General features: G+C 48.6%; 1 protein-coding gene across 5 annotated transcripts in view; it reads left to right on the forward strand.

Moving 5' to 3' along the window:
* Nucleotides 1–7,734: 7,734 nt before the first annotated feature.
* Nucleotides 7,735–12,755, forward strand: part of HIVEP1 (HIVEP zinc finger 1) — a 149,395-nt gene continuing 144,374 nt past the window's right edge. The window contains exon 1 of one of the 5 annotated variants that reach the window (XM_064362983.1): nucleotides 7,735–7,752. The gene's annotated coding sequence lies outside the window, so the exon portion shown is untranslated. Of the gene's footprint in view, nucleotides 7,753–7,850; nucleotides 7,972–11,412; nucleotides 11,433–11,735; nucleotides 11,753–12,066; nucleotides 12,143–12,755 lie in introns of those variants that run through there. The other 4 variants (XM_064362980.1, XM_064362982.1, XM_064362984.1 and 1 more) reach the window with 4 other exon arrangements.

Genomic DNA, 12,755 nt, shown 5'->3' on the forward strand with positions numbered 1-12,755 from the left:
CAAAGCTCCGGAGGGAGGGACTGTTTTGACTCTCTTGTTACTATGTGAGGGATGGAATTTTGCAACCAGAAGGTTCCACAACAGTTGGAAACGACAGTTGTATGAGTAGCGAGCCGAAGACAAATGTGTGTGTCCTGTTACTCCTGCTCTGAGAACAACACACTGCCGCCGTGCCAAGGTTTCCGGCTTGCATCAATATTTTTTATAATTACCAAACCTCATGTGCATAACCCATTAGCAGCAAAAAAAATCTTACAAGTAACATCTACACTGTCTTTAGGTTAGACAGCCATCTGGCTAGCTGATATGCGCATGCACACACACACATGCACACACACAGATAGCCTTATTTAGATGCCTTATTATAACCCTTGTTCCATTTTCAATCATCTACCATAAATCAAGCTCCACCTCCTTTTGCAGAAATTAAAACAGCTGAAATTTAAAAAGCACTTAGAACATGTTAAAGCTCACCATGGGCTATTATCATCCTGTTGATATAAGTGGCTTACTCTTATCTTCCATTTTCTGGCTCATCTCTCACTCGTGAATTCAAGTCCCTATCATTTTCCTTAGCTTCTGGAAAGTCCATTTTATCTGTTGCCCTTTCTCTAACTTTTCCCAAGGTGGACTTTGACTCTAGACTCGTGGGTTCCTTCATATTGATGTCCACAGACATTTTGGCACAAGAGGAACTACCACGAAAAGGAGATGCCAATAAATTCAAAACTGTAAATTGAACTGTGTGCTTTTACAAACAAAATAGTATGGAATAGTATGTAGCAGAAAGTTTAGGGAAGGGAAAAATGAGCGATTTAAGTGTTGTTTGCCAGAAACAATTCATCTGCAAAATTTGATCCAACAAGCAGGCATCTGGAGAAAGCTTCTTGTGTTTTACAGCTTTACAGAAAATTTAGAGTCAGAAGCTGGTGAGTTTGGGATCTGGTAAGGTTTGGGGAAACTGAGACATTAAGGTAGGAGGTAGATATTGGGAATTGAGATGTGTTTGAAAAAAAAAGGCACTTGTAACGCTAGTGGGGGGTGAAGTCGTGGGGTTGGCAGTTTATTAACAAGAAGGAAATGAATGATTTAGATGGGAAATATGAAATGCTTTAGGATTGTGTGGAATCCTGTCCTGTAGCCTGGTCCACGTGCCTAGTATACCCACCTGCTGATGCTGAAATCCCATAAATATAGACATACAGATACAGCCCTTATTAAAATATATGTACATATATAAATATATAATATAGGTGTGTGTGCATGTGTATACATATATATATATATATACACAAAGTAGTTTCAATATACGTTTATATATAGATAAGGTAGTTTCAAATTTCATTTATAAAATATGTTTTAAGACACCCAGTGGATGCCTGAAACATATATATATATATATATGGGTTTTGTGTGTGTGTGTGTATATATATATAGTGTGTATATGGTGTATATGTGTGTGTATACATACACACACACACACACACACACACAGTTTTTTCTTTCTTTTTTTTTTTTTTTCAGACAAAGTCTTGCTCTGTAGCCCAGGCTGAAGTGCAGTGGCACGATCTTGGCTCACCACAACCTCCGCCTCCTGGGCTCAAGTGATTCTCCTGCCTCAGCCTCCGGAGTAGCTGGGATTACAGGCACACACCACTGCACCCAGCTAATTTTTTTTGTATCTTTAGTAGAGACGGGGTTTCACCATGTTGGCCAGGCTGGTCTTGAACTCCCGACCTCAGGTAATCCACCCACCTCGGTCCCCAAAAGTGCTAGGATTACAGGTGTGAGCCACAGCACCTGGCCTACATATACTGGTTTTTTTTTCTATACCTAAATAGCTATGATAAAGTTTAATTTAAAAATTAGACACAGTTAGAAATTAACAATAACTGACCGGGCGCCTTGGCTCACACTTGTAATCCCAGCACTTTGGGAGGCCAAGGTGGGTAGATCACCTGAGGTTGGGAGCTCAAGACCAGCCTGACCAACATGGAGAAATCCCATCTCTACCAAAAATACAAAATTAGCCGGGCATGGTGGCACATGCCTGTAATCCCAGCTACTCGGGAGGCTGAGGTAGGACAATCGCTTGAACCCAGGAGGTGGAGGTTGCGGTGAGCTGAGATCGCGCCATTGCACTCCAGCCTGGGCAACAAGAGCAAAACTCCATCTCAAAAAAAAAAAGAAGAAATTAACAACAACTAAGAATTGAACAATTGTAACAATATACTGTAATAAAAGTTATATGAATATAGTCTCTCTCTTTTAAAATACTGCAATATTTTAGGATCATGGTTAACGGTGGGTAATTGAAACAATGGAAAGTGAAATATGAATATATACATAGATGTGTGCATGTATTTTTTTCATATGTACATATATGATTTTTTTAACCTGAAATCAGGTTCTAGTAGACAGGCCATCAAGGAAGGGATTAAATCTGAAAGAAGTGAAAGGGAACTTAAAAAAAAAAAACCCTAATTGTTTCATAACTGTGTTTGGATCACACCCACTTTTCCAGATCCCAGCCTGCCACGAATGAGAATATAAAAGAAATCTCAGACCTTCTGGGCGGCAGGGTAGCCTAGGGATTTAAGATGTCTCCTCTGCAGGCAATCAGGGTCCCTGTGAGGCCAGGTCTATGCTACTTACCCTAAGCCTGAGCTCCTTACTCAATAAAACAAGGGTAACGGTGTCTGTAGTAGCAGGTTTTTTTTTAAAATAAACTTTATTTTGGAATAATTCTAGCTTTAGAGAAAATTTACAAAGATTGTACAGAGAGCTACCATATGCCCTTGATGTTTACCTCACTGTTAACATCTTACAATACCAGACACATTTGTCAAAAATAAGAAATTGACATTGGCGGCCAGGCGCGGTGGCTCAAGCCTGTAATCCCAGCACTTTGGGAGGCTGAGGCGGGCGGATCACGAGGTCAAGAGATCGAGACCATCCTGGCTAACATGGTGAAACCCCGTCTCTACTAAAAATACAAAAATTAGCTGGGCATGGTGGCGTGCACCTGCAGTCCCAGCTATTCAGGAGGCTGAGGCAGGAGAATTGCTTGAACGCGGGAGGAGGAGGTTGCAGTGAGCTGAGATTGTGCCACTGCACTCCAGCCTGGCACCTGGTGACAGAATGAGACTCTGTCTCAAAAAAAAAAAAAGAAAGAAAGAAATTGACATTGGCACACTATTAACTACACTCCAGACTTTATTTGGATGTCACCAGTTTTTCCATTAATGTCCTCTCTATTCTAGAATATCATCAAGGATTATATTACATTTGGTTTGAGGTCCATCCTGGATAAGTCTCCAGAGACTTATTTCAAGGTTTAAAACATAACACGTGTAAAGCACACTTAGCCTAGCTCGAAACATGTCATGAAGCATTCGTCAGCACTGAGGGATCGTTACAACTATGTGACAGGCACTGTCTTTCGAAACACCAACTCATCTAATATTCACAGCAATTCTGTGAAAACTCCAGCTACATTTACTTTACAGATGAGAAAATGGAGGCACAGGAAGGTCAAATAAATGGCCCTAAACTATGCAGCTGGCAGAGCTGGGCTTCAACCGAGGCTTGCTGGCTGGCTCTTAAGCCCATGCTTTTAATCACAATGATGCCTCTCTGTAAGTGCAAAATATATACTCTTTATTGGTAAGAGACTCTAGAACTGGTGAATTTTCTCTAGGGCAGAAGAGTATTACTAAGTAGTTCTCCCTCCGTTAGTCACTGAAAATATGCCTGATTTTTAACCCTCTTTAAATAAAAAAATTATAGCAATTCAGAAAGAAAAGGTAAGAAATGTGGATTGAATAAACCAGAAGCATGAGTGGCATGGCTTTTCTTATAAATCACTTTTTTGAACCCTTACTCTGCCATATTTTTTCTTAATTTTTTTTTTTTTGGAGACAGGGTCTCACTCTGTAGCCCAGGCTGGAGTGCAGTGGTGTGATCACTGCTTATTGCAGCCTTGGCTTCCCAGGCTCAAGGAATCCTCCCAACTCAGCCTCCTAAGCAGCTGGGACTACAGGTGCACGCCACCATGCCTGGATAATTTTTGTATTTTTTTTGTAGACACAGGGTTACCCCCATGTTGCCCAGGCTGGTCTTGGAACTCCTGGCACAAGCCCGCCCCTCTTGGCCTCCCAAAGTGCTGGAATTACAGGCATGAGCTATTGTGCCTGGCGTTCTCTTAATTTTACACACATATTCCTCCCTCCCTCCCTCCCTCCTTCCTTCCTTCCTACATGTTTAAGCCATGGAACATCTATCAAAGCTACAGCAGAGAAGAAACTTTTTTTAAAATCTAAGAATGAAGGAGCAAGCAAAAGGCAATGGAGTTTCTGGTAAGAATCAGGAAAGGCATAAAAGGGGAAGGATTTGGGAACAGGAAGAAGGGGAGAGGGAGGATGGACTGGGAGTTCTCCAGTCAAGCTCTGCCAGGAGCTAGCTGGTTACTCTGTCATCTAATTCACGTGACTACTCCATATATTGGCTTCTCAGTCTATAAGATGAGCAGATCCCTTTTAACTGTGTCAGATATAGTAACTTTGATTCTAGAAATTTTAAAAAGGATTTAAGAAAAATGCAAAAGCAAGAAAGTAGTTAAGTTGACATGAAAGTCTTAGCAACTAAACTGGAAGGTGAGCAGGCCTCTGACTACAACATTCATTCCACAAACATTTCTTTCAACAGTGTTCAGGTGCTGGGGAGACAGAGAGGAACAAAGCATGTCACTTCACTCACAGGCCCCATAGTCTAGTGGAGGGTTGAGAGATAATAAACATGGAAACCAATGAGATACTTGTAGAATGTTAGATGTTATAAAGGAAATTAATGGAATGATGAGGCAGAGGCTATGGGGTAGGGGAGGGGGTATCCACACATGAGATGGGACAGATCATGTTTAATTTACATATGTTCAGATTGTGACTACAATGGGGAAAATAAGACCCTTCAGCAATCAACAAAATCACTTTATTTATGGTACAATAAAGGTGTGTACCAAGACGGCTTTCCACAGGAGGTTTGAGAACCACTTTACCAGAAATGTGAAGGAGCAGATTACACAACAATGTTTTAAGAGTTATTGAGGAGTAATTCTTCCTGGAAATAAGAAAGTCTAGAATGAAGTCCTTCTGCTCCTCCTCAAGCAACTGACAAGCCCCTTTCCTAGGCTGGCATTAACTCTATCTGCAATTCTATGGAAATATACTCTTGGTATCTGCTATAATCTGAATTGTCCCCCTAGCACCCCAATTCATATGTTGAAGCCCTAACCCCCAATGTGACTGTATCTGGAGATAGAGTCTTTAGGAGGTAATTAAGGTTAAATTAGGTAATAAGGGTGGGGTCCTGATCTAACGGGATTAGTGTCCTTAAAAAAAGAGACACCAAAGAGCCAGTGCATGCATTCTCTCTCTCCCTCTCTCTCTTTCTTCCTCCCTCTCTCTGTATGTGCAGTACACCTAAGATAGGCCATGTGAGGACTCAGAAAGAAGGTGACAGTCTACAAGCCAACAAGAGAGGCCTCAGAGGAAGCCAACCCTGCTGATGCCTTGATCTTGAACTTCCAGTCTCTAGAACTGTGAGACACTATATTAGCTCAGGGTCTACTGTAACAAAAATACCACCTTGTTAGATCACAGATAAGGTTGGGTCATTTTCATCGAATGCTGTTCTCTCTCTAGGGTTACTCAGTATGCTGCTGTGGACATAGCTTATAAGGAATTCTTTCAGGAACTGCAAGCATCAATCACATCTAGTTTTCTTTACCCTCTTCGCAGAATAGTACACCAAATAATACCCATTAAACTGCCATTACTTGCCATTGAACGAGAGGCTTTTCAATGAGATGAGGCTTCCTCTAATAGTGTGTCTCCTACAGGTAGCAGTGTAAGTACTAGTATAAATGTGAATTAAATCATCCTTCTAAAAACTAGACATGGTTAAAATTAAACACATTTTCTCTTCTTTCCCTTAAGCCTCACACCATGCCAGCATGCCCATCATTTTCATGACACATCAAAACTTGAAAAACTTTTACAAATTCCCTTTTTTTCATCCCTAGCAAACTAATGCATAAAAATTCCCTTTTCTTATTCGCTCCATCGATGTAGAATATTAGTAAGTTATTGTAATCTGGTTTTCACAACATATAATCTTTAAACTTTGAGCATCTGAATATTTTCTGGATTCCCCCATCAGGGCTCTAGCTTTGTGGCTTACAAGAGACTATGTAGCATTTCTAAGCCTCTGTTTCTTCATCTACAGTGTGGGTTTGTGGTGGGGATTAAATGAGTTCATATAGAAAAACCTGGCAAGTCGTAAGCTCTCAATAACTGTTCATCACTCACTACCATTACTACTACTGCTAACGTTACTGCAGTTTTTGTAACCAGCCTCCGTATGGATCCTAAACCATCAGTAACAATCACTTTCCTTAAAAAGACCATTCTCAGGCCAGATGTCTCCAAATGGCTACCAACTGTTTGTAATATCATGGCTTAATTCCTTCCAAATGATGACGGAGTAGGCTCTTTGCTGGTTGCCTGTTGTCTGTCCATTCTGTCTTCCTAGCTCATTACTAGAGAACCCACCCTTCCCATTGGCCCGGGGCAATCCAGGTGTACACCTCTCATCTGAGTATAATTATTAATACCCTCCCTTTCACTCTTGAAAGTGTCCTGGTGTGGGTGTTATTGTATCTCATTTGCTTAGACTTTCTGCTCTAGGTGGAAAAACCATCACACGCAGTTCACTTGCTCTCACCTTCAAGTGATTTCCCTTCTCTGGAATGTTGTGCATACACCACTGCCAAATTGTGAACTTTCTCTCCTTCAATATCCCACTGAGAACTCACGCTCAGGACGGAACTCTCTGCTCACCCTGTCCTCTACTCAAGCAGAAGCCTCTCTGCGATCATGTAAATAACTGTATAACTTTAATTGGCTCTGTTTATAAGCCTCTTATATCTTTTTTCCCTCTAGGTATTTTTCCTTGTGTTTATCCTGTCTCCATTAATTTGTAATCTCCCAGAGGGCAAGGCCTGAAAGCAGGATTCTGTTGGCGTAAAGTGGAGTCACAGGTAAGGCTGATTGCTAGACAGTGACATCCTTTATTACTAATCTGTTAAAAAAAAAATCCTTTGTAGTGCTTTGTTAGCGATGGTCCCGAGACTGCTAACCTAATAACAAACTATATTCAGTATCTGCTAGTGTCCAAGCAAAAGAAAATCAAGTTACACGCTTTCCATAATGTAAAGGGGAGGGTGTGCGGATACTTTGACCCATAAGGGAATTTATGGTGAATGTAAAGCATGTTATAGAATGTGTTGCCTTTAGAGATTTATTCTTGTCTCTTCGAGGTTGCAAGGCTGTCTCAGAAGGGAAATAATATTTATCTTCCAAACTGAGATCTAAAACCCTAACAAAGCCTCAGGAAACATACTCCACCACCATCTTACAAGTTTGTGCTAGGGTGGAGGGAAATGAATCTAAAGTAGGAGGCCTCCCTCTGTGCGTCTAGCAGGAAAGACCACATGGCGCAAGTCTCCAGGATCACTGGAGGGGTGGATTGTTCATTTCAGCCCAGGTAGCAAGAGGAAGCCCGTGCAAATGCTCCTCTCTCGCTGCGGGGCTAAGGAGTGTGGGTCCTCAGTCGTGGTTACCTGCTCGCCTCTCTCGGAACCGGCTGGCGGAGTGCGGAAGATCTGTGTATCTTCTCGGCGCAGAGCCCAAGGTAGAAACCGATGGAGGCGGTGCACTAGATAACATCAAAGCCCCCGGCAGGGGCCAGAAAGGGGGGCACCGGCAGCCCGGGGAATGAAGCGCCTCCCTCTAGCATTTCCTCTCACGCCCACTTCCAACCTAGGAGGCTTTTGGTTTCTGCTTCTGTTGTTTTTAAAATTAAAAGTTAAACCCAGGAAGCTTTGCATCAGACTTTTGCGGTGCAGTTCGGGTAAGTTTTTCTCCGGGTTCTTTTGTCTGGCGCCTGGCTTGGGAAGAGCCTGGGCGTGGGGCAGAGTTGGCAGGGCGTGCGGGGAAGGTTTTGTCGCCGGGTCGCCCAGAGGAGGAGGGGATTCGGCCGGTGGACGGGAAAGCCCGGAGCGCGCGGAGGGCGGAGGGCGGAGGGCGGAGGACCTAGGGGAGGGACGGGCGGCGTGACCCGGCGGCCGGCGGGGAGGAACCTCCGGGATCTCCGCGTGGCGGTGGCGGTGGCTGCGGCGCTGCCGGGCCGCGCGCTGGGCGGAGGGCCGGGGCCGCGGGGCCGCGCCAGGGGGGAGCCCGATCCGGGCTGGGCTGGGCGGCTGCGTGGGAACTGGAGCCGGGGACGCGGCGGCGGGGGCGGGCAGGGTGACGCGGAGCCCAGTGGACGCGGCTCCGGGGTGGACTTGTGCCCTCTCCAAACTGTTCGGCAAGAAAAACGTGTGTAGAGCTTTTCAGTGACACTGTCCTCCCATGAACCGCACTCTCCCCCAGGAGGGGCTCCGGAAGCGTTCACGCGGCCGGTAGAGATGGATTCCGAGAGAAATGGTCCCCTAGGAGACCCCTCTTTTTTGGGGGGGCAGAAAATGATCACTCGCTCCCGCATTGTCCCAAGATTTTTGACAGTTGAAACTGCAGTTTACCATTCATAGTCACCCTCTGCTTCATTTTTTTCCCACGCTCTTTGATACATTTTGAGAAAATGTAATGGATTTGCCACAAAACAAGCCTAAAGTAGATACTTTATAGCCTAGCCAGATTTCCTTGCATCCTGATATCTAGGAAGAATTGTAGACAGAATTAGGAAAAGAAACTGCATTTAGAAAATTCAGATTTACTAGGAAACTATTCTGTATTGTATATATTTCAAATAAGTTTAATGTCGGTTTGCTGCTCAAGGAAATAGTTGAAATGTCAAAAATTTACCTATTATAATTCAAAATTGTATGTATGTCTTGTAAGAAAATTCGTAGTAAATAAACACTGTTGATAGTATGTTATGCCCAACAACTATTGGGTTAAATGTTTTTCATTCAGTTAGCATTTTTCACTTCGGAAGTGATACAAACTCCATTCATTATCAAATTACCTTTCTCCTGACAGATCAATAGCTATACGTTCACAGTTAAACGCATGTTTATTTTTTGATTCAAATAACCTAGTTGGGAAGTTACATTATATACTTTTTTGGTGATACCATTTCATTTCAAAAAAGAGAGATGGGGCCGGGCGCGGTGGCTCAAGCCTGTAATCCCAGCACTTTGGGAGGCCGAGGCGGGTGGATCACGAGGTCAAGAGATCGAGACCATCCTGGTCAACATGGTGAAACCCCGTCTCTACTAATACAAAAAAATTAGCTGGGCACGGTGGCGCGTGCCTGTAATCCCAGCTACTCAGGAGGCTGAGGCAGGAGGATTGCCTGAACCCAGGAGGCGGAGGTTGCAGTGAGCCGAGATCGCGCCATTGCACTCCAGCCTGGGTAACAAGAGCGAGACTCCGTCTCAAAAAAAAAAAAAAAAAAAAAAAAAAAAAAAAAAAAAAAAAAAGAGAGATGGTTATATCACATGGAAAATAGAAATTGCATTATTTCATTGTAGGGTTAGCATTAGTACGCTAGACATTATTTCACATGTACACAGTTGAATGATCTTTGCTTTTCTTACCAAATTATAGTAGGCATATTTCCCCCTTTAGATATTATTTTTGGCTACAAACTTGCCATTACCGAGTATTCCATTTTTAATCATTCTCATTCTGGTGCTCTGAGCTTTTCTTAGCTCAAATGAGCTTGAGGTAGGATTTCCTCAGGGGAATTTTAGGGGTCAGCTCTAGCAGGAAAAACCTAGACGTCGTTATGGAAGCCTAAGGGAACAAAACAATTCAAGTTTGCACAGATGGCCAGCTGTCTTAGTGGGTGTATAGTCGTTTGGCATTTTTATTCCTTAAAAGGGGAAAACAGTTTAGTTTCATCAGGGATTTTTTTCTTCTGCATCAAATTTTTGGTTTCACCTTATTCCTCCCAAGTTCGAGGTGGTCCGTTAAACCAGACACTTGTGCCTGCTTCTTGAGGTGGACGTGTGGAATTTCCGTGCCCCAAACTGCGAACGTTCTTTAGGTCTAACCTTGAAACCTTCTTCGTTACCCTGGTCCAGCCCCTCTTCACTGCTTTGCTGTGGATTTCCACTCCTCGCTTCCTCTACTGCTTTCTAGCAGCCGGGGTCACACTCTGGTTCATGCTAATTACTCCCTCTTCCCCTTTTACTGCCTCCCCAGCGTCCCTGGAGCCTGGTCCGACGCCCAGCCCCACATCCCCCTGTTCAGTCCCCGAAGTCCCCTCCCGGGGCGGCCCTAAGCTGTAGGGCTGGCAGGCAGGGGTTAATTGCGCTCGCAGCTTCGGCACTGGAAAGCACCAGCGGGGCTTTGGAGCGGCCTCTGGAATAACCTTGGCTTTCCTCGCTTTTTTAATAGAACATCCGCCACCAAAAAGTGGTTTCAGTTCAGGGTTAATATTCTGTCCCCTTCCACTCTCCAAACCAACACCCCTCCCCCCTCTGGTTTTTTTAAAAGTTGTTTTTCAAAGTTAATGAGTTTCAAGTTTCACAATGACTTTCCCCTTCCTTCTACGCGTTGCTGAGGAAACCCCCTTGGGGTCCCCCCCCCGCCGTGCCCCTCCCCCATTCGGCCTGGGCGAGGGGCGGGGCCGGGAGACCCCATGACGTCAGCGGCCGGCCCACATCCTGCTGTAGAAAGTAAAGAGACGGTAAAGAGAAACTACGGCCCCGCCCGCCCCGCCCCTCTTCCCGGATCAACCGCCCCCAACCGAGCGACCCGGCCAGGCCTTCCCTGGGCCGCGTGACCGGCCGGGTCCGCCTCTCCGCCCCCGCCGGGTGCGAGTTCCCCAGGCAGCGCGACCCTGGGCTCCCGCCCCGCGCGTCCCTAACCCCGCCCCTCCCCCCCTGGGCTGCGCCGCCGCCCCCTCCCGCGCCCCCTCCTGTCCCTGCGGCGGCTCGGCCGGCCGGGCGGGGCGGAGCGGCGGGTGGGTGGAGGGGCCGGCGCGGCCTGGGGCCCGCCCCGCCGGGGAGACCCGGGGCTTTGGCTCCGTGTTTGCGCCGGGCCGGGCGCCCATCCTGGCCCTACCCGCGAGCAGAGCGGGCGGCCGCGCCGGCCCAGCTGGGCCCCGGCGCCCCGGCGTCCCCTACCCCTCGCCCCGGTCTCAACCCCATTCCCCGCGGGGACGCCCCCTCCCCCCCGCGCGTCGCCGCTCCCCCGCCCCCTGCGGCCTCCCCGCCTCCCGCCCCCGGGGATCCCCTGCCGCCCCGCCCACCCGCGGGAAAGCCTACGACCTTCGCCCTGCCTCCCCCGCGCCGTCCGGCCCGCGTTCCTCCCGCCGGCCCCAAAGACGCTAAACGTGCCCTACTCTGCCCTGGGGGAGAGGTAAAGCCCGCGCCGGTCCTCCCCGCCCCGGGCCCCGCGGCCCGCGCGCGCCCCCCGGCCCGGCCGCCCGACTGCCCCGCGGCCGCGATCATGCTGTGGCCCGGGGCGCGGGCGAGCTCCGCCGCCGCCTCCGCCCGGGGCCTGCGGCCCCCGCCCGCGCGCCCCGCGCTTCCCCCCCGCCCCCCGGCCCGCTCCCCTGTTTAATATTTCAGCGCTGGGTGGTGTGAGCGCCAGTCGCCGGCCTTCAGCGTGGCGGCTGCGGGGCGGCGGCGGGGCGGCGGACGGAGCGGGGGACCGGGGACCGGCGGCCGCCACAGGAGGTTATGTTTGTGTTTGGGGTTGTCAAGTGAAGGAGGGATCCCGGGGGCCGCCGCCGCCGCCGCCGCGCGAGGGTCGCGGAGATCCCGAGCCCCGGCCGCCGCCATCAGCAGCGCAGCTCCAGGGCCGGCTGCAGCGGCAGCGGCTCCGCCGGGCGTCCTGGCAGCAGGTTCGGCGCGGGCTCCGCGGCGGGGGCGCTGCAGCTGGGGAGGGCGGCGGGGCGGAGCGGGGGGGTGGCAGGAGCACATCCCCTCGGCGGGCGGGGGGCGTGCGGGCGGGCGTGTGTCTGTGTGTGTGCGTGTGTGTGCAGCCGCCGACCTTGCAGAGGGGATGGCTGTGTGCGGGAGACACTTGGCACTTCTGGGCGCCCTCGCCGCGCGCGAGCCGAGCAGGTATGGGGGGACCCAGCCTTCCCAGCCGCAGACGCATTTTGCAAGAGGGTGGGGGGTGAGGGAGACCAGGCCTCGGCATCCCAACCTCCAGGCTTTGTGGCTTTCTTTCCCTTTCGTTCTTTGCTCTAAGTGTCTGTTTACTCCCGGCCACCTGGGTAGTTTCTTTCCGGGTTGGGAGTGTGCGCCTGCAGCAGTTGGGAAGCGGGCGGTGGGTTGGGGCGCGGGTCGGCTCGGGCTTGCCTCGGGGTCGGGCTCAGGAATGAGTTGCTGGCTGGAGAGGGGAGGGGGCGGCGGCGGAGCTGGCGGCGAGGAGGAGTCTCTGGGCTGTCGCGCTCGCCTCATCTCGTCCTCCTCCTCCTCCTCCTGTGCTCTCTGCATCCACTCCAGGCTCCTTCCTGAGCTAGCACTTCCATTCCCCCTCCTCCTGGCATGCGGAGCGCTTTGTTCAGTGCAGCGTTGCAGAGGGGTTTTCCCAGGCTCCGCCCTCCACATTCATTCATGTTTTTTCTCCTTGCAACTGTCTTTACGCTTTTTGATCGTGTCATGTTTTTGCTCCATGTAGTATTTATTTCTTTCCCGTAAAGGAACGGTTTATCACTCGTCCTAGTCGCTA

This window comes from Aotus nancymaae, unplaced genomic scaffold, assembly GCF_030222135.1.
Source record: "Aotus nancymaae isolate 86718 unplaced genomic scaffold, 86718_ANA_hifiasm-v0.15.2.pri h1tg000051l, whole genome shotgun sequence".
Lineage (NCBI taxonomy): Eukaryota > Metazoa > Chordata > Mammalia > Primates > Aotidae > Aotus > Aotus nancymaae.